A 17,500-nucleotide genomic window follows, 5' to 3' on the forward strand; every position below is an offset into this window, starting at 1 on the left:
AAAAATAAGAAAACTAGTAAACGTCAAAAATAAGAAAACGAGGTCATATAGATCACGGTCCCGCGTCATCCTTGTCACGTGGCGCAAAAATATATTTAAAAAGGGGAATGCAACAAGAGGACTTCCCAGGAGGTCACCCATCCTAGTACTACTCTCGCCCAAGCACGCTTAACTTTGGAGTTCAGATGGGATCTGGTGCTTTAGTGCTAGTATGATCGCATCCAACATGCAACTATCTATTTGTTCCTTATGCTTGCCCCTACTACTACTACTACTAGAACTACTACTACTACTACTACTACTAGAACTACTACTACTACTACTACTACTACTACTACTACTACTACTACTACTACTAGTCGTTGGGTGTCATGCGCGGTGGGAAAAGTCACAGAGGTCGTGGCGGTGCTCGTGTTGTCGGGGTAGAGAGGGAGCGGTGTAATTCTTGTGTTAAACTCGTCTCCGTTCTCGAGGCAAATGTGGCAATGGACACGGGAGGGGCAAGCTAAAACATATCACAAACGTCAAAAATAAGAAAACTAGTAAACGTCAAAAATAAGAAAACGAGGTCATATAGATCACGGTCCCGTCTCATCCTTGTCATGTGGCGCAAAAATATATTTAAAAAGGGGAATGCAACACGAGGACTTCCCAGGAGGTCACCCATCCTAGTACTACTCTCGCCCAAGCACGCTTAACTTCGGAGTTCTGATGGGATCCGGTGCTTTAGTGCTGGTATGATCGCATCCGACATGCAACTATCTATTTGTTCCTTATGCTTGCCCCTACTACTACTGCTACTACTGCTACTACTGCTACTACTACTACTACTACTAGTCGTTGGGTGTCATGCGCGGTGGGAAAAGTCAAAGAGGTCGTGGCGGTGCTCGTGTTGTCGGGGTAGAGAGGGAGCGGTGAAATTCTTGTGTTAAACTCGTCTCCGTTGTCGAGGCAAATGTGGCAATGGACACGGGAGGGGCAAGCTAAAACATATCACAAACGTCAAAAATAAGAAAACTAGTAAACGTCAAAAATAAGAAAACGAGGTCATATAGATCACGGTCCCGCGTCATCCTTGTCACGTGGCGCAAAAATATATTTAAAAAGGGGAATGCAACACGAGGACTTCCCAGGAGGTCACCCATCCTAGTACTACTCTCGCCCAAGCACGCTTAACTTCGGAGTTCTGATGGGATCCGGTGCTTTAGTGCTGGTATGATCGCATCCGACGTGCAACTATCTATTTGTTCCTTATGCTTGCCCCTACTACTACTACTACTACTACTACTACTACTAGTCGTTGGGTGTCATGCGCGGTGGGAAAAGTCACAGAGGTCGTGGCGGTGCTCGTGTTGTCGGGGTAGAGAGGGAGCGGTGAAATTCTTGTGTTAAACTCGTCTCCGTTCTCGAGGCAAATGTGGCAATGGACACGGGAGGAGCAAGCTAAAACATATCACAAACGTCAAAAATAAGAAAACTAGTAAACGTCAAAAATAAGAAAACGAGGTCATATAGATCACGGTCCCGTGTCATCCTTGTCACGTGGCGCAAAAATATATTTAAAAAGGGGAATGCAACACGAGGACTTCCCAGGAGGTCACCCATCCTAGTACTACTTTCGCCCAAGCACGCTTAACTTCGGAGTTCTGATGGGATCCGGTGCTTTAGTGCTGGTATGATCGCATCCGACATGCAACTATCTATTTGTTCCTTATGCTTGCCCCTACTACTACTGCTACTACTGCTACTACTACTAGTACTACTACTACTACTACTACTACTAGTCGTTGGGTGTCATGCGCGGTGGGAAAAGTCAGAGAGGTCGTGGCGGTGCTCGTGTTGTCGGGGTAGAGAGGGAGCGGTGAAATTCTTGTGTTAAACTCGTCTCCGTTGTCGAGGCAAATGTGGCAATGGACACGGGAGGGGCAAGCTAAAACATATCACAAACGTCAAAAATAAGAAAACTAGTAAACGTCAAAAATAAGAAAACGAGGTCATATAGATCACGGTCCCGTCTCATCCTTGTCATGTGGCGCAAAAATATATTTAAAAAGGGGAATGCAACACGAGGACTTCCCAGGAGGTCACCCATCCTAGTACTACTCTCGCCCAAGCACGCTTAACTTCGGAGTTCTGATGGGATCCGGTGCTTTAGTGCTGGTATGATCGCATCCGACATGCAACTATCTATTTGTTCCTTATGCTTGCCCCTACTACTACTGCTACTACTGCTACTACTGCTACTACTGCTACTACTACTACTACTAGTCGTTGGGTGTCATGCGCGGTGGGAAAAGTCAAAGAGGTCGTGGCGGTGCTCGTGTTGTCGGGGTAGAGAGGCAGCGGTGAAATTCTTGTGTTAAACTCGTCTCCGTTGTCGAGGCAAATGTGGCAATGGACACGGGAGGGGCAAGCTAAAACATATCACAAACGTCAAAAATAAGAAAACTAGTAAACGTCAAAAATAAGAAAACGAGGTCATATAGATCACGGTCCCGCGTCATCCTTGTCACGTGGCGCAAAAATATATTTAAAAAGGGGAATGCAACACGAGGACTTCCCAGGAGGTCACCCATCCTAGTACTACTCTCGCCCAAGCACGCTTAACTTCGGAGTTCTGATGGGATCCGGTGCTTTAGTGCTGGTATGATCGCATCCGACGTGCAACTATCTATTTGTTCCTTATGCTTGCCCCTACTACTACTGCTACTACTGCTACTACTGCTACTACTACTACTACTAGTCGTTGGGTGTCATGCGCGGTGGGAAAAGTCAGAGAGGTCGTGGCGGTGCTCGTGTTGTCGGGGTAGAGAGGGAGCGGTGAAATTCTTGTGTTAAACTCGTCTCCGTTGTCGAGGCAAATGTGGCAATGGACACGGGAGGGGCAAGCTAAAACATATCACAAACGTCAAAAATAAGAAAACTAGTAAACGTCAAAAATAAGAAAACGAGGTCATATAGATCACGGTCCCGCGTCATCCTTGTCACGTGGCGCAAAAATATATTTAAAAAGGGGAATGCAACACGAGGACTTCCCAGGAGGTCACCCATCCTAGTACTACTCTCGCCCAAGCACGCTTAACTTCAGAGTTCTGATGGGATCCGGTGCTTCAATGCTGGTATGATCGCATCCGACATGCAACTATCTATTTGTTCCTTATGCTTGTCCTACTACTACTAGTACTAGTACTACTGCTACTAGTACTAGTACTACTGCTACTACTACTAGTACTACTGCTACTACTACTAGTACTACTACTAGTACTACTACTACTACTACTATTACTACTACTACTACTACTACTACTACTACTACTAGTCGTTGGGTGTCATGCGCGGTGGGAAAAGTCACAGAGGTCGTGGCGGTGCTCGTGTTGTCAGGGTAGAGAGGGAGCGGTGTAATTCTTGTGTTAAACTCGTCTCCGTTGTCGAGGCAAATGTGGCAATGGACACGGGAGGGGCAAGCTAAAACATATCACAAACGTCAAAAATAAGAAAACTAGTAAACGTCAAAAATAAGAAAACGAGGTCATATAGATCACGGTGCCGTGTCATCCTTGTCACGTGGCGCAAAAATATATTTAAAAAGGGAAATGCAACACGAGGACTTCCCAGGAGGTCACACATCCTAGTACTACTCTCGCCCAAGCACGCTTAACTTCGGAGTTCTGATGGGATCCGGTGCTTTAGTGCTGGTATTATCGCATCCGACATGCAACTATCTATTTGTTCCTTATGCTTGCCCCTACTACTACTGCTACTACTACTACTACTGCTACTACTACTACTACTAGTCGTTGGGTGTCATGCGCGGTGGGAAAAGTCAGAGATGTCGTGGCGGTGCTCGTGTTGTCGGGGTAGAGAGGGAGCGGTGAAATTCTTGTGTTAAACTCGTCTCCATTGTCGAGGCAAATGTGGCAATGGACACGGGAGGGGCAAGCTAAAACATATCACAAACGTCAAAAATAAGAAAACGAGGTCATATAGATCACGGTCCCGCGTCATCCTTGTCACGTGGCGCAAAAATATATTTAAAAAGGGGAATGCAACACGAGGACTTCCCAGGAGGTCACCCATCCTAGTACTACTCTCGCCCAAGCACGCTTAACTTCGGAGTTCTGATGGGATCCGGTGCTTTAGTGCTGGTATGATCGCATCCGACATGCAACTATCTATTTGTTCCTTATGCTTGCCCCTACTACTACTACTACTACTAGTACTACTACTACTACTACTACTACTACTAGTACTACTACTACTACTACTACTACTACTACTAACATTACTACTACTACTACTACTACTACTACTACTACTACTACTACTACTACTACTACTAGTCGTTGGGTGTCATGCGCGGTGGGAAAAGTCACACAGGTCGTGGCGGTGCTCGTGTTGTCGGGGTAGAGAGGGAGCGGTGTAATTCTTGTGTTAAACTAGTCTCCGTTCTCGAGGCAAATGTGGCAATGGACACGGGAGGGGCAAACTAAAACATATCACAAACGTCAAAAATAAGAAAACTAGTAAACGTCAAAAATAAGAAAACGAGGTCATATAGATCACGGTCCCGTGTCATCCTTGTCATGTGGCGCAAAAATATATTTAAAAAGGGGAATGCAACACGAGGACTTCCCAGGAGGTCACCCATCCTAGTACTACTCTCGCCCAAGCACGCTTAACTTCGGAGTTCTGATGGGATCCGGTGCTTTAGTGCTGGTATGATCGCATCCGACATGCAACTATCTATTTGTTCCTTATGCTTGCCCCTACTACTACTGCTACTACTACTACTAGTCGTTGGGTGTCATGCGCGGTGGAAAAAGTCAAAGAGGTCGTGGCGGTGCTCGTGTTGTCGGGGTAGAGAGGGAGCGGTGAAATTCTTGTGTTAAACTCGTCTCCGTTGTCGAGGCAAATGTGGCAATGGACACGGGAGGGGCAAGCTAAAACATATCACAAACGTCAAAAATAAGAAAACTAGTAAACGTCAAAAATAAGAAAACGAGGTCATATAGATCACGGTCCCGCGTCATCCTTGTCACGTGGCGCAAAAATATATTTAAAAAGGGGAATGCAACACGAGGACTTCCCAGGAGGTCACCCATCCTAGTACTACTCTCGCCCAAGCACGCTTAACTTCGGAGTTTTGATGGGATCCGGTGCTTTAGTGCTGGTATGATCGCATCCGACATGCAACTATCTATTTGTTCCTTATGCTTGCCCCTACTACTACTACTACTAGTACTACTACTACTACTACTACTGTTACTACTACTACTACTACTACTACTAGTCGTTGGGTGTCATGCGCGGTGGGAAAAGTCACAGAGGTCGTGGCGGTGCTCGTGTTGTCGGGGTAGAGAGGGAGCGGTGAAATTCTTGTGTTAAACTCGTCTCCGTTCTCGAGGCAAATGTGGCAATGGACACGGGAGGGGCAAGCTAAAACATATCACAAACGTCAAAAATAAGAAAACTAGTAAACGTCAAAAATAAGAAAACGAGGTCATATAGATCACGGTCCCGTGTCATCCTTGTCACGTGGCGCAAAAATATATTTAAAAAGGGAAATGCAACACGAGGACTTCCCAGGAGGTCACCCATCCTAGTACTACTCTCGCCGAAGCACGCTTAACTTCGGAGTTCTGATGGGATCCGGTGCTTTAGTGCTGGTATGATCGCATCCGACATGCAACTATCTATTTGTTTCTTATGCTTGCCCCTACTACTACTGCTACTACTGCTACTACTACTGCTACTACTACTACTACTACTACTACTAGTCGTTAGGTGTCATGCGCGGTGGGAAAAGTCAGAGAGGTCGTGGCGGTGCTCGTGTTGTCGGGGTAGAGAGGGAGCGGTGAAATTCTTGTGTTAAACTCGTCTCCGTTGTCGAGGCAAATGTGGCAATGGACACAGGAGGGGCAAGCTAAAACATATCACAAACGTCAAAAATAAGAAAACTAGTAAACGTCAAAAATAAGAAAACGAGGTCATATAGATCACGGTCCCGCGTCATCCTTGTCACGTGGCGCAAAAATATATTTAAAAAGGTGAATGAAACACGAGGACTTCCCAGGAGGTCACCCATCCTAGTACTACTCTCGCCCAAGCACGCTTAACTTCAGAGTTCTGATGGGATCCGGTGCTTTAGTGCTGGTATGATCGCATCCGACATGCAACTATCTATTTGTTCCTTATGCTCGCCCCTACTACTACTACTACTAGTACTACTACTACTACTAGTACTACTACTACTACTACTACTACTACTACTACTACTACTACTACTACTACTACTACTACTACTACTACTACTACTACTACTAGTCGTTGGGTGTCATGCGCGGTGGGAAAAGTCACACAGGTCGTGGCGGTGCTCGTGTTGTCGGGGTAGAGAGGGAGCGGTGTAATTCTTGTGTTAAACTCGTCTCCGTTCTCGAGGCAAATGTGGCAATGGACACGGGAGGGGCAAGCTAAAACATATCACAAACGTCAAAAATAAGAAAACTAGTAAACGTCAAAAATAAGAAAACGAGGTCATATAGATCACGGTCCCGTGTCATCCTTGTCATGTGGCGCAAAAATATATTTAAAAAGGGGAATGCAACACGAGGACTTCCCAGGAGGTCACCCATCCTAGTACTACTCTCGCCCAAGCACGCTTAACTTCGGAGTTTTGATGGGATCCGGTGCTTTAGTGCTGGTATGATCGCATCCGACATGCAACTATCTATTTGTTCCTTATGCTTGCCCCTACTACTACTGCTACTACTGCTACTACTACTACTACTAGTCGTTGGGTGTCATGCACGGTGGGAAAAGTCAAAGAGGTCGTGGCGGTGCTCGTGTTGTCGGGGTAGAGAGGGAGCGGTGAAATTCTTGTGTTAAACTCGTCTCCGTTGTCGAGGCAAATGTGGCAATGGACACGGGAGGGGCAAGCTAAAACATATCACAAACGTCAAAAATAAGAAAACTAGTAAACGTCAAAAATAAGAAAACGAGGTCATATAGATCACGGTCCCGCGTCATCCATGTCACGTGGCGCAAAAATATATTTAAAAAGGGGAATGCAACACGAGGACTTCCCAGGAGGTCACCCATCCTTGTACTACTCTCGCCCAAGCACGCTTAACTTCGGAGTTCTGATGGGATCCGGTGCTTTAGTGCTGGTATGATCGCATCCGACATGCAACTATCTATTTGTTCCTTATGCTTGCCCCTACTACTACTACTACTAGTACTACTACTACTACTACTAGTACTACTACTACTACTACTACTACTACTACTACTACTACTACTAGTACTACTACTACTACTACTACTAGTACTACTACTACTACTACTACTACTACTACTACTACTACTACTACTACTACTAGTCGTTAGGTGTCATGCGCGGTGGGAAAAGTCACAGAGGTCGTGGCGGTGCTCGTGTTGTCGGGGTAGAGAGGGAGCGGTGTAATTCTTGTGTTAAACTCGTCTCCGTTCTCGAGGCAAATGTGGCAATGGACACGGGAGGGGCAAGCTAAAACATATCACAAACGTCAAAAATAAGAAAACTAGTAAACGTCAAAAATAAGAAAACGAGGTCATATAGATCACGGTCCCGTGTCATCCTTGTCATGTGGCGCAAAAATATATTTAAAAAGGGGAATGCAACACGAGGACTTCCCAGGAGGTCACCCATCCTAGTACTACTCTCGCCCAAGCACGTTTAACTTCGGAGTTCTGATGGGATCCGGTGCTTTAGTGCTGGTATGATCGCATCCGACATGCAACTATCTATTTGTTCCTTATGCTTGCCCCTACTACTACTGCTACTAGTGCTACTACTGCTACTACTGCTACTACTACTACTAGTCGTTGGGTGTCATGCGCGGTGGGAAAAGTCAAAGAGGTCGTGGCGGTGCTCGTGTTGTCGGGGTAGAGAGGGAGCGGTGAAATTCTTGTGTTAAACTCGTCTCCGTTGTCGAGGCAAATGTGGCAATGGACACGGGAGGGGCAAGCTAAAACATATCACAAACGTCAAAAATAAGAAAACTAGTAAACGTCAAAAATAAGAAAACGAGGTCATATAGATCACGGTCCCGCGTCATCCTTGTCACGTGGCGCAAAAATATATTTAAAAAGGGGAATGCAACACGAGGACTTCCCAGGAGGTCACCCATCCTAGTACTACTCTCGCCCAAGCACGCTTAACTTCGGAGTTCTGATGGGATCCGATGCTTTAGTGCTGGTATGATCGCATCCGACATGCATCTATCTATTTGTTCCTTATGCTTGCCCCTACTACTACTACTACTACTACTACTACTACTACTACTACTACTACTACTACTACTACTGCTGCTGCTGCTGCTGCTGCTGCTGCTGCTGCTGCTGCTGCTGCTGCTGCTGCTGCTGCTGCTGCTGCTGCTGCTGCTGCTACTACTACTACTACTACTACTACTACTACTACTACTCCTACTACTACTACTACTACTACTACTACTACTACTACTACTACTACTACTACTAGTCGTTGGGTGTCATGCGCGGTGGGAAAAGTCACAAAGGTCGTGGCGGTGCTCGTGTTGTCGGGGTAGAGAGGGAGCGGTGTAATTCTTGTGTTAAACTCGTCTCCGTTGTCGAGGCAAATGTGGCAATGGACACGGGAGGGGCAAGCTAAAACATATCGAAAACGTCAAAAATAAGAAAACTAGTAAACGTCAAAAATAAGAAAACGAGGTCATATAGATCACGGTCCCGTGTCATCCTTGTCATGTGGCGCAAAAATATATTTAAAAAGGGGAATGCAACACGAGGACTTCCCAGGAGGTCACCCATCCTAGTCCTACTCTCGCCCAAGCACGCTTAACTTCGGAGTTCTGATGGGATCCAGTGCTTTAGTGCTGGTATGATCGCATCCGACATGCAACTATCTATTTGTTCCTTATGCTTGCCCCTACTACTACTGCTACTACTGCTACTACTGCTACTACTACTACTACTACTAGTCGTTGGGTGTCATGCGCGGTGGGAAAAGTCAAAGAGGTCGTGGCGGTGCTCGTGTTGTCGGGGTAGAGAGGGAGCGGTGAAATTCTTGTGTTAAACTCGTCTCCGTTGTCGAGGCAAATGTGGCAATGGACACGGGAGGGGCAAGCTAAAACATATCACAAACGTCAAAAATAAGAAAACTAGTAAACGTCAAAAATAAGAAAACGAGGTCATATAGATCACGGTCCCGCGTCATCCTTGTCACGTGGCGTAAAAATATATTTAAAAAGGGGAATGCAACACGAGGACTTCCCAGGAGGTCACCCATCCTAGTACTACTCTCGCCCAAGCACGCTTACCTTCGGATTTCTGATGGTATCCGGTGCTTTAGTGCTGGTATGATCGCATCCGACATGCAACTATCTATTTGTTCCTTATGCTTGCCCCTACTACGACTACTAGTACTACTACTATTACTACTACTATTACTACTACTACTACTACTACTACTACTACTACTAGTCGTTGGGTGTCATGCGCGGTGGGAAAAGTCACAGAGGTCGTGGCGGTGCTCGTGTTGTCGGGGTAGAGAGGGAGCGGTGAAATTCTTGTGTTAAACTCGTCTCCGTTCTCGAGGCAAATGTGGCAATGGACACGGGAGGGGCAAGCTAAAACATATCACAAACGTCAAAAATAAGAAAACTAGTAAACGTCAAAAATAAGAAAACGAGGTCATATAGATCACGGTCCCGTGTCATCCTTGTCAGGTGGCGCAAAAATATATTTAAAAAGGGGAATGCAACACGAGGACTTCCCAGGAGGTCACCCATCCTAGTACTACTCTCGCCCAAGCACGCTTAACTTCGGAGTTCTGATGGGATCCGGAGCTTTAGTGCTCGTATGATCGCATCCGACATGCAACTATCTATTTGTTCCTTATGCTTGCCCCTACTACTACTGCTACTACTGCTACTACTACTACTACTACTACTACTAGTCGTTGGGAGTCATGCGCGGTGGGAAAAGTTAGAGAGGTCGTGGCGGTGCTCGTGTTGTCGGGGTAGAGAGGGAGCGGTGAAATTCTTGTGTTAAACTCGTCTCCGTTGTCGAGGCAAATGTGGCAATGGACACGGGAGGGGCAAGCTAAAACATATCACAAACGTCAAAAATAAGAAAACGAGGTCATATAGATCACGGTCCCGCGTCATCCTTGTCACGTGGCGCAAAAATATATTTAAAAAGGGGAATGCAACACGAGGACTTCCCAGGAGGTCACCCATCCTAGTACTACTCTCGCCCAAGCAAGCTTAACTTCGGAGTTCTGATGGGATCCGGTGCTTTAGTGCTGGTATGATCGCATCCGACATGCAACTATCTATTTGTTCCTTATGCTTGCCCCTACTACTACTACTAGTACTACTACTACTACTACTATTACTACTACTACTACTACTACTACTACTAGTCGTTGGGTGTCATGCGCGGTGGGAAAAGTCACAGAGGTCGTGGCGGTGCTCGTGTTGTCGGGGTAGAGAGGGAGCGGTGAAATTCTTGTGTTAAACTCGTCTCCGTTCTCGAGGCAAATGTGGCAATGGACACGGGAGGGGCAAGCTAAAACATATCACAAACGTCAAAAATAAGAAAACTAGTAAACGTCAAAAATAAGAAAACGAGGTCATATAGATCACGGTCCCGTGTCATCCTTGTCACGTGGCGCAAAAATATATTTAAAAAGGGAAATGCAACACGAGGACTTCCTAGGAGGTCACCCATCCTAATACTACTCTCGCCCAAGCACGCTTAACTTCGGAGTTCTGATGGGATCCGGTGCTTTAGTGCTGGTATGATCACATCCGACATGCAACTATCTATTTGTTCCTTATGCTTGCCCCTGCTACTACTGCTACTACTGCTACTACTACTACTACTACTAGTCGTTGGGTGTCATGCGCGGTGGGAAAAGTCAGAGAGGTCGTGGCGGTGCTCGTGTTGTCGGGGTAGAGAGGGAGCGGTGAAATTCTTGTGTTAAACTCGTCTCCGTTGTCGAGGCAAATGTGGCAATGGACACGGGAGGGGCAAGCTAAAACATATCACCAACGTCAAAAATAAGAAAACTAGTAAACGTCAAAAATAAGAAAACGAGGTCATATAGATCACGGTCCCGCGTCATCCTTGTCACGTGGCGCAAAAATATATTTAAAAAGGGGAATGCAACACGAGGACTTCCCAGGAGGTCACCCATCCTAGTACTACTCTCGCCCAAGCACGCTTAACTTCGGAGTTCTGATGGGATCTGGTGCTTTAGTGCTGGTATGATCGCATCCGACATGCAACATCTATTTGTTCCTTATGCTTGCCCCTACTACTACTACTACTAGTACTACTACTACTAGTACTACTACTACTACTACTATTACTACTACTACTACTACTACTACTACTACTACTAGTCGTTGGGTGTCATGCGCGGTGGGAAAAGTCACAGAGGTCGTGGCGGTGCTCGTGTTGTCGGGGTAGAGAGGGAGCGGTGAAATTCTTGTGTTAAACTCGTCTCCGTTCTCGAGGCAAATGTGGCAATGGACACGGGAGGGGCAAGCTAAAACATATCACAAACGTCAAAAATAAGAAAACTAGTAAACGTCAAAAATAAGAAAACGAGGTCATATAGATCACGGTCCCGCGTCATCCTTGTCACTTGGCGCAAAAATATATTTAAAAAGCGGAATGCAACACGAGGACTTCCCAGGAGGTCACCCATCCTAGTACTAATCTCAAGCACGCTTAACTACGGAGTTCTGATGGGATCCGGTGCTTTAGTGCTGGTATGATCGCATCCGACATGCAACTATCTATTTGTTCCTTATGCTTGCCCCTACTACTACTACTACTAGTACTACTACTAGTAGTACTACTACTACTAGTACTACTACTACTAGTACTACTACTACTACTACTACTATTACTACTACTACTACTACTACTACTACTACTACTACTACTAGTCGTTGGGTGTCATGCGCGGTGGGAAAAGTCACAGAGGTCGTGGCGGTGCTCGTGTTGTCGGGGTAGAGAGGGAGCGGTGAAATTCTTGTGTTAAACTCGTCTCCGTTCTCGAGGCAAATGTGGCAATGGACACGGGAGGGGCAAGCTAAAACATATCACAAACGTCAAAAATAAGAAAACTAGTAAACGTCAAAAATAATAAAACGAGGTCATATAGATCACGGTCCCGTGTCATCCTTGTCACGTGGCGCAAAAATATATTTAAAAAGGGGAATGCAACACGAGGACTTCCCAGGAGGTCACCCATCCTAGTACTACTCTCGCCCAAGCACGCTTAACTTCAGAGTTTTGATGGGATCCGGTGCTTTAGTGCTGGTATGATCGCATCCGACATGCAACTATCTATTTGTTCCTTATGCTTTCCCCTACTACTACTGCTACTACTGCTACGACATGCAACTATCTATTTGTTCCTTATGCTTGCCCCTACTACTACTACTACTACTACTACTACTACTACTACTACTACTACTACTACTACTACTAGTCGTTGGGTGTCATGCGCGGTGGGAAAAGTCACAGAGGTCGTGGCGGTGCTCGTGTTGTCGGGGTAGAGAGGGAGCGGTGAAATTCTTGTGTTAAACTCGTCTCCGTTGTCGAGGCAAATGTGGCAATGGACACGGGAGGGGCAAGCTAAAACATATCACAAACGTCAAAAATAAGAAAACTAGTAAACGTCAAAAATAAGAAAACGAGGTCATATAGATCACGGTCCCGCGTCATCCTGGCGCAAAAATATATTTAAAAAGGGGAATGCAACACGAGGACTTCCCAGGAGGTCACCCATCCTAGTACTACTCTCGCCCAAGCACGCTTAACTTCAGAGTTTTGATGGGATCCGGTGCTTTAGTGCTGGTATGATCGCATCCGACATGCAACTATCTATTTGTTCCTTATGCTTGCCCCTACTACTACTGCTACTACTGCTACGACATGCAACTATCTATTTGTTCCTTATGCTTGCCCCTACTACTACTACTACTACTACTACTACTACTACTACTACTACTACTACTACTACTACTACTAGTCGTTGGGTGTCATGCGCGGTGGGAAAAGTCACAGAGGTCGTGGCGGTGCTCGTGTTGTCGGGGTAGAGAGGGAGCGGTGAAATTCTTGTGTTAAACTCGTCTCCGTTGTCGAGGCAAATGTGGCAATGGACACGGGAGGGGCAAGCTAAAACATATCACAAACGTCAAAAATAAGAAAACTAGTAAACGTGAAAAATAAGAAAACGAGGTCATATAGATCACGGTCCCGCGTCATCCTTGTCACTTGGCGCAAAAATATATTTAAATAGGGGAATGCAACACGAGGACTTCCCAGGAGGTCACCCATCCTAGTACTACTCTCGCCCAAGCACGCTTAACTACGGAGTTCTGATGGGATCCGGTGCTTTAGTGCTGGTATGATCGCATCCGACATGCAACTATCTATTTGTTCCTTATGCTTGCCCCTACTACTACTACTACTAGTACTACTACTACTAGTACTACTACTACTAGTACTACTACTACTAGTACTACTACTACTACTACTATTACTACTACTACTACTACTACTACTACTACTACTACTACTACTACTACTAGTCGTTGGGTGTCATGCGCGGTGGGAAAAGTCACAGAGGTCGTGGCGGTGCTCGTGTTGTCGGGGTAGAGAGGGAGCGGTGAAATTCTTGTGTTAAACTCGTCTCCGTTCTCGAGGCAAATGTGGCAATGGACACGGGAGGGGCAAGCTAATACATATCACAAACGTCAAAAATAAGAAAACTAGAAAACGTCAAAAATAAGAAAACGAGGTCATATAGATCACGGTCCCGTGTCATCCTTGTCACGTGGCGCAAAAATATATTTAAAAAGGGGAATGCAACACGAGGACTTCCCAGGAGGTCACCCATCCTAGTACTACTCTCGCCCAAGCACGCTTAACTTCAGAGTTTTGATGGGATCCGGTGCTTTAGTGCTGGTATGATCGCATCCGACATGCAACTATCTATTTGTTCCTTGTGCTTGCCCCTACTACTACTGCTACTACTGCTACGACATGCAACTATCTATTTGTTCCTTATGCTTGCCCCTACTACTACTACTACTACTACTATTACTACTACTACTACTACTACTACTACTACTACTACTACTACTACTACTAGTCGTTGGGTGTCATGCGCGGTGGGAAAAGTCACAGAGGTCGTGGCGGTGCTCGTGTTGTCGGGGTAGAGAGGGAGCGGTGAAATTCTTGTGTTAAACTCGTCTCCGTTGTCGAGGCAAATGTGGCAATGGACACGGGAGGGGCAAGCTAAAACATATCACAAACGTCAAAAATAAGAAAACTAGTAAACGTCAAAAATAAGAAAACGAGGTCATATAGATCACGGTCCCGCGTCATCCTTGTCACGTGGCGCAAAAATATATTTAAAAAGGGGAATGCAACACAAGGACTTCCCAGGAGGTCACCCATCCTAGTACTACTCTCGCCCAAGCACGCTTAACTTCGGAGTTCTGATGAGATCCGGTGCTTTAGTGCTGGTATGATCGCATCGACATGCAACTATCTATTTGTTCCTTATGCTTGCCCCTACTACTACTACTAGTACTAGTACTACTAGTACTACTACTACTACTACTACTATTACTACTACTACTACTACTACTACTACTACTACTACTACTACTACTACTAGTCGTTGGGTGTCATGCGCGGTGGGAAAAGTCACAGAGGTCGTGGCGGTGCTCGTCTTGTCGGGGTAGAGAAGGAGCGGTGAAATTCTTGTGTTAAACTCGTCTCCGTTCTCGAGGCAAATGTGGCAATGGACACGGGAGGGGCAAGCTAAAACATATCACAAACGTCAAAAATAAGAAAACTAGTAAACGTCAAAAATAAGAAAACGAGGTCATATAGATCACGGTCCCGTGTCATCCTTGTCACGTGGCGCAAAAATATATTTAAAAAGGGGAATGCAACACGAGGACTTCCCAGGAGGTCACCCATCCTAGTACTACTCTCGCCCAAGCACGCTTAACTTCAGAGTTCTGATGGGATCCGGTGCTTTAGTACTGGTATGATCGCATCCGACATGCAACTATCTATTTGTTCCTTATGCTTGCCCCTACTACTACTGCTACTACTGCTACGACATGCAACTATCTATTAGTTCCTTATGCTTGCCCCTACTACTACTACTACTACTATTACTACTACTACTACTACTACTACTACTACTACTACTAGTCGTTGGGTGTCATGCGCGGTGGGAAAAGTCACAGAGGTCGTGGCGGTGCTCGTGTTGTCGGGGTAGAGAGGGAGCGGTGAAATTCTTGTGTTAAACTCGTCTCCGTTCTCGAGGCAAATGTGGCAATGGACACGGGAGGGGCAAGCTAAAACATATCACAAACGTCAAAAATAAGAAAACTAGTAAACGTCAAAAATAAGAAAACGAGGTCATATAGATCACGGTCCCGTGTCATCCTTGTCACGTGGCGCAAAAATATATTTAAAAAGGGGAATGCAACACGAGGACTTCCCAGGAGGTCACCCATCCTAGTACTACTCTCGCCCAAGCACGCTTAACTTCCAAGTTCTGATGGGATCCGGTGCTTTAGTGCTGGTATGATCGCATCCAACATGCAACTATCTATTTGTTCCTTATGCTTGCCCCTAGTACTACTGCTACTACTGCTACTACTGCTACTACTACTACTACTACTACTACTAGTCGTTGGGTGTGATGCGCGGTGGGAAAAGTCAGAGAGGTCGTGGCGGTGCTCGTGTTGTCGGGGTAGAGAGGGAGCAGTGAAATTCTTGTGTTAAACTCGTCTCCGTTGTCGAGGCAAATGTGGCAATGGACACGGGAGGGGCAAGCTAAAACATATCACCAACGTCAAAAATAAGAAAACTAGTAAACGTCAAAAATAAGAAAACGAGGTCATATAGATCACGGTCCCGCGTCATCCTTGTCACGTGGCGCAAAAATATATTTAAAAAGGGGAATGCAACACGAGGACTTCCCAGGAGGTCACCCATCCTAGTACTACTCTCGCCCAAGCACGCTTAAATTCGGAGTTCTGATGGGATCTGGTGCTTTAGTGCTGGTATGATCGCATCCAACATGCAACATCTATTTGTTCCTTATGCTTGCCCCTACTACTACTACTACTAGTACTACTACTACTAGTACTACTACTACTACTACTACTATTACTACTACTACTACTACTACTACTACTACTAGTCGTTGGGTGTCATGCGCGGTGGGAAAAGTCACAGAGGTCGTGGCGGTGCTTGTGTTGTCGGGGTAGAGAGGGAGCGGTGAAATTCTTGTGTTAAACTCGTCTCCGTTCTCGAGGCAAATGTGGCAATGGACACGGGAGGGGCAAGCTAAAACATATCACAAACGTCAAAAATAAGAAAACTAGTAAACGTCAAAAATAAGAAAACGAGGTCATATAGATCACGGTCCCGCGTCATCCTTGTCACTTGGCGCAAAAATATATTTAAAAAGCGGAATGCAACACGAGGACTTCCCAGGAGGTCACCCATCCTAGTACTAATCTCAAGCACGCTTAACTACGGAGTTCTGATGGGATCCGGTGCTTTAGTGCTGGTATGATCGCATCCGACATGCAACTATCTATTTGTCCCTTATGCTTGCCCCTACTACTACTACTACTAGTACTACTACTAGTAGTACTACTACTACTAGTACTACTACTACTAGTACTACTACTACTACTACTATTACTACTACTACTACTACTACTACTACTAGTCGTTGGGTGTCATGCGCGGTGGGAAAAGTCACAGAGGTCGTGGCGGTGCTCGTGTTGTCGGGGTAGAGAGGGAGCGGTGAAATTCTTGTGTTAAACTCGTCTCCGTCCTCGAGGCAAATGTGGCAATGGACACGGGAGGGGCAAGCTAAAACATATCACAAACGTCAAAAATAAGAAAACTAGTAAACGTCAAAAATAATAAAACGAGGTCATATAGATCACGGTCCCGTGTCATCCTTGTCACGTGGCGCAAAAATATATTTAAAAAGGGGAATGCAACACGAGGACTTCCCAGGAGGTCACCCATCCTAGTACTACTCTCGCCCAAGCACGCTTAACTTCAGAGTTTTGATGGGATCCGGTGCTTTAGTGCTGGTATGATCGCATCCGACATGCAACTATCTATTTGTTCCTTATGCTTGCCCCTACTACTACTGCTACTACTGCTACGACATGCAACTATCTATTTGTTCCTTATGCTTGCCCCTACTACTACTACTACTACTATTACTACTACTACTACTACTACTACTACTACTACTAGTCGTTGGGTGTCATGCGCGGTGGGAAAAGTCACAGAGGTCGTGGCGGTGCTCGTGTTGTCGGGGTAGAGAGGGAGCGGTGAAATTCTTGTGTTAAACTCGTCTCCGTTGTCGAGGCAAATGTGGCAATGGACACGGGAGGGGCAA

General features: G+C 45.8%; 34 non-coding genes across 34 annotated transcripts; all 34 read right to left on the minus strand.

Annotated features, from left to right (window-relative positions):
• Positions 1-104: 104 nt before the first annotated feature.
• On the minus strand, positions 105-223 carry LOC123416381. Its single transcript, XR_006616045.1, has one exon. It is a non-coding gene; the product is annotated as a 5S ribosomal RNA (ribosomal RNA).
• A 407-nt stretch (positions 224-630) lies between these two features.
• LOC123416465 lies at positions 631-749 on the minus strand. Its single transcript, XR_006616120.1, has one exon. It is a non-coding gene; the product is annotated as a 5S ribosomal RNA (ribosomal RNA).
• Positions 750-1,108: 359 nt separating this feature from the next.
• On the minus strand, positions 1,109-1,227 carry LOC123416477. Its single transcript, XR_006616131.1, has one exon. It is a non-coding gene; the product is annotated as a 5S ribosomal RNA (ribosomal RNA).
• Positions 1,228-1,568: 341 nt separating this feature from the next.
• On the minus strand, positions 1,569-1,687 carry LOC123415316. Its single transcript, XR_006615037.1, has one exon. It is a non-coding gene; the product is annotated as a 5S ribosomal RNA (ribosomal RNA).
• Positions 1,688-2,055: 368 nt separating this feature from the next.
• Positions 2,056-2,174, minus strand: LOC123416488. Its single transcript, XR_006616140.1, has one exon. It is a non-coding gene; the product is annotated as a 5S ribosomal RNA (ribosomal RNA).
• Positions 2,175-2,539: 365 nt separating this feature from the next.
• Positions 2,540-2,658, minus strand: LOC123416500. Its single transcript, XR_006616148.1, has one exon. It is a non-coding gene; the product is annotated as a 5S ribosomal RNA (ribosomal RNA).
• A 356-nt stretch (positions 2,659-3,014) lies between these two features.
• LOC123415382 lies at positions 3,015-3,133 on the minus strand. Its single transcript, XR_006615102.1, has one exon. It is a non-coding gene; the product is annotated as a 5S ribosomal RNA (ribosomal RNA).
• Positions 3,134-3,590: 457 nt separating this feature from the next.
• On the minus strand, positions 3,591-3,709 carry LOC123416124. Its single transcript, XR_006615803.1, has one exon. It is a non-coding gene; the product is annotated as a 5S ribosomal RNA (ribosomal RNA).
• A 331-nt stretch (positions 3,710-4,040) lies between these two features.
• LOC123416512 lies at positions 4,041-4,159 on the minus strand. The gene has a single exon (XR_006616154.1). It is a non-coding gene; the product is annotated as a 5S ribosomal RNA (ribosomal RNA).
• A 452-nt stretch (positions 4,160-4,611) lies between these two features.
• Positions 4,612-4,730, minus strand: LOC123416524. The gene has a single exon (XR_006616162.1). It is a non-coding gene; the product is annotated as a 5S ribosomal RNA (ribosomal RNA).
• A 335-nt stretch (positions 4,731-5,065) lies between these two features.
• On the minus strand, positions 5,066-5,184 carry LOC123415478. Its single transcript, XR_006615196.1, has one exon. It is a non-coding gene; the product is annotated as a 5S ribosomal RNA (ribosomal RNA).
• Positions 5,185-5,561: 377 nt separating this feature from the next.
• Positions 5,562-5,680, minus strand: LOC123415920. The gene has a single exon (XR_006615610.1). It is a non-coding gene; the product is annotated as a 5S ribosomal RNA (ribosomal RNA).
• A 368-nt stretch (positions 5,681-6,048) lies between these two features.
• On the minus strand, positions 6,049-6,167 carry LOC123416069. Its single transcript, XR_006615751.1, has one exon. It is a non-coding gene; the product is annotated as a 5S ribosomal RNA (ribosomal RNA).
• Positions 6,168-6,595: 428 nt separating this feature from the next.
• LOC123415479 lies at positions 6,596-6,714 on the minus strand. The gene has a single exon (XR_006615197.1). It is a non-coding gene; the product is annotated as a 5S ribosomal RNA (ribosomal RNA).
• A 347-nt stretch (positions 6,715-7,061) lies between these two features.
• On the minus strand, positions 7,062-7,180 carry LOC123415305. The gene has a single exon (XR_006615023.1). It is a non-coding gene; the product is annotated as a 5S ribosomal RNA (ribosomal RNA).
• Positions 7,181-7,650: 470 nt separating this feature from the next.
• LOC123416705 lies at positions 7,651-7,769 on the minus strand. The gene has a single exon (XR_006616310.1). It is a non-coding gene; the product is annotated as a 5S ribosomal RNA (ribosomal RNA).
• A 362-nt stretch (positions 7,770-8,131) lies between these two features.
• On the minus strand, positions 8,132-8,250 carry LOC123416955. Its single transcript, XR_006616546.1, has one exon. It is a non-coding gene; the product is annotated as a 5S ribosomal RNA (ribosomal RNA).
• Positions 8,251-8,789: 539 nt separating this feature from the next.
• Positions 8,790-8,908, minus strand: LOC123416028. Its single transcript, XR_006615712.1, has one exon. It is a non-coding gene; the product is annotated as a 5S ribosomal RNA (ribosomal RNA).
• Positions 8,909-9,267: 359 nt separating this feature from the next.
• On the minus strand, positions 9,268-9,386 carry LOC123416360. Its single transcript, XR_006616026.1, has one exon. It is a non-coding gene; the product is annotated as a 5S ribosomal RNA (ribosomal RNA).
• Positions 9,387-9,769: 383 nt separating this feature from the next.
• Positions 9,770-9,888, minus strand: LOC123415769. The gene has a single exon (XR_006615468.1). It is a non-coding gene; the product is annotated as a 5S ribosomal RNA (ribosomal RNA).
• A 331-nt stretch (positions 9,889-10,219) lies between these two features.
• Positions 10,220-10,338, minus strand: LOC123415399. Its single transcript, XR_006615119.1, has one exon. It is a non-coding gene; the product is annotated as a 5S ribosomal RNA (ribosomal RNA).
• Positions 10,339-10,712: 374 nt separating this feature from the next.
• LOC123416043 lies at positions 10,713-10,831 on the minus strand. The gene has a single exon (XR_006615727.1). It is a non-coding gene; the product is annotated as a 5S ribosomal RNA (ribosomal RNA).
• A 350-nt stretch (positions 10,832-11,181) lies between these two features.
• LOC123416902 lies at positions 11,182-11,300 on the minus strand. The gene has a single exon (XR_006616497.1). It is a non-coding gene; the product is annotated as a 5S ribosomal RNA (ribosomal RNA).
• Positions 11,301-11,697: 397 nt separating this feature from the next.
• On the minus strand, positions 11,698-11,812 carry LOC123416534. Its single transcript, XR_006616166.1, has one exon. It is a non-coding gene; the product is annotated as a 5S ribosomal RNA (ribosomal RNA).
• Positions 11,813-12,249: 437 nt separating this feature from the next.
• On the minus strand, positions 12,250-12,368 carry LOC123415851. The gene has a single exon (XR_006615546.1). It is a non-coding gene; the product is annotated as a 5S ribosomal RNA (ribosomal RNA).
• Positions 12,369-12,789: 421 nt separating this feature from the next.
• On the minus strand, positions 12,790-12,908 carry LOC123415853. The gene has a single exon (XR_006615547.1). It is a non-coding gene; the product is annotated as a 5S ribosomal RNA (ribosomal RNA).
• A 432-nt stretch (positions 12,909-13,340) lies between these two features.
• Positions 13,341-13,459, minus strand: LOC123416740. The gene has a single exon (XR_006616343.1). It is a non-coding gene; the product is annotated as a 5S ribosomal RNA (ribosomal RNA).
• Positions 13,460-13,902: 443 nt separating this feature from the next.
• Positions 13,903-14,021, minus strand: LOC123415854. The gene has a single exon (XR_006615548.1). It is a non-coding gene; the product is annotated as a 5S ribosomal RNA (ribosomal RNA).
• Positions 14,022-14,465: 444 nt separating this feature from the next.
• On the minus strand, positions 14,466-14,584 carry LOC123415818. The gene has a single exon (XR_006615516.1). It is a non-coding gene; the product is annotated as a 5S ribosomal RNA (ribosomal RNA).
• A 412-nt stretch (positions 14,585-14,996) lies between these two features.
• On the minus strand, positions 14,997-15,115 carry LOC123415425. Its single transcript, XR_006615144.1, has one exon. It is a non-coding gene; the product is annotated as a 5S ribosomal RNA (ribosomal RNA).
• Positions 15,116-15,544: 429 nt separating this feature from the next.
• On the minus strand, positions 15,545-15,663 carry LOC123415960. The gene has a single exon (XR_006615648.1). It is a non-coding gene; the product is annotated as a 5S ribosomal RNA (ribosomal RNA).
• Positions 15,664-16,028: 365 nt separating this feature from the next.
• On the minus strand, positions 16,029-16,147 carry LOC123415901. The gene has a single exon (XR_006615592.1). It is a non-coding gene; the product is annotated as a 5S ribosomal RNA (ribosomal RNA).
• Positions 16,148-16,544: 397 nt separating this feature from the next.
• LOC123416536 lies at positions 16,545-16,659 on the minus strand. Its single transcript, XR_006616168.1, has one exon. It is a non-coding gene; the product is annotated as a 5S ribosomal RNA (ribosomal RNA).
• Positions 16,660-17,081: 422 nt separating this feature from the next.
• LOC123415855 lies at positions 17,082-17,200 on the minus strand. Its single transcript, XR_006615549.1, has one exon. It is a non-coding gene; the product is annotated as a 5S ribosomal RNA (ribosomal RNA).
• Between the last annotated feature and the right edge of the window lie 300 nt (positions 17,201-17,500).

The sequence above is a fragment of the Hordeum vulgare genome, unplaced genomic scaffold (genome assembly GCF_904849725.1).
Source record: "Hordeum vulgare subsp. vulgare unplaced genomic scaffold, MorexV3_pseudomolecules_assembly, whole genome shotgun sequence".
NCBI lineage: Eukaryota > Viridiplantae > Streptophyta > Magnoliopsida > Poales > Poaceae > Hordeum > Hordeum vulgare.